At 32.6% G+C, this 974-nt stretch overlaps 1 pseudogene; it reads left to right on the top strand.

The window, feature by feature from the left end:
• Positions 1 to 56, top strand: part of LOC138439820 (developmentally-regulated GTP-binding protein 1 pseudogene) — a 16,198-nt pseudogene extending 16,142 nt beyond the window's left edge.
• Positions 57 to 974: the final 918 nt, after the last annotated feature.

Here is a 974-nt window from a genome sequence, read left to right as displayed (position 1 = left end):
ATATTACCAAAGAATTTAAATATGTTCGTGTGAGAGACACACACGAAAATGGTTAATGGTTGGGAAATAAGAATGTCATTCTGACATGTAAACCTTCTCTTTCCCCATGTTCTGTGCCAACCACTACAGCTTTCCCCATGACCAAGAAGCCTACCCCAAACCCATTCTGGATTTGGATCAGGATTCATAGGAGGGAGATGGAGGCACCCAAACTGGAACTTCATTTATCTTCATGTCATCTTGTACTTGGAACTGCAAGAAGGGCCAGGTTGAAAAAAAATTATTCATTAAGATTTATTTATTTATTATTTATCTATTTGATGATTTATAATTAAGATGGTCATAGGATCATAAACATTTTTGAAATCTTGTTCAGGGCATGAGTATGCAAATCTGCAAATATGTAAACAAGGACACTTTAGCTAAGGTGAGGCTAATGAATGTTTAATGAATTCTTGAGCGACATAACCTTTCAGTGATGGTGCTATCTCTGATTTTCATGCTTGCATATAAGATACATCAGTAATTACTTATTTAAACTTTCATCTGTCATCATTTAATTAGTGGAAATAAAGACAAACATGAATATATTAAATTATTGGAAAAATGACAAAATATTATGAATACCAAAAAGAAAAAAATTGTGAAAGCTCATTTAATACCACTTCTGTTATTTTATAAATATCTGTATTTACAGAGCTATATTAAGATAAATATCAGCTTTATGAAAACCCAGATATTTCCTGTTGACTTCTGAATATGATTGATAGGAACTGCTACAAAACAGAAGAAAAGGTAAATCCTTAAAATATTCAATTTTGGAATGTGTCCATGACCTTTTGTGCCCTGTGCCAATGTGATGAATTGTTCATAGAACACTGATAACAGTGTGACACATAAGGCTTATACACAAGAAATCACTGAACTGGGAAATGGAAGATTGTAATTCTCATTTTGGCTCTGTCATTACCTTT

The sequence above is a fragment of the Ovis canadensis genome, chromosome 4 (assembly GCF_042477335.2).
Source record: "Ovis canadensis isolate MfBH-ARS-UI-01 breed Bighorn chromosome 4, ARS-UI_OviCan_v2, whole genome shotgun sequence".
NCBI classification, from domain to species: Eukaryota; Metazoa; Chordata; class Mammalia; order Artiodactyla; family Bovidae; genus Ovis; species Ovis canadensis.
This window is presented reverse-complemented; position numbering and strand designations above follow the sequence as displayed.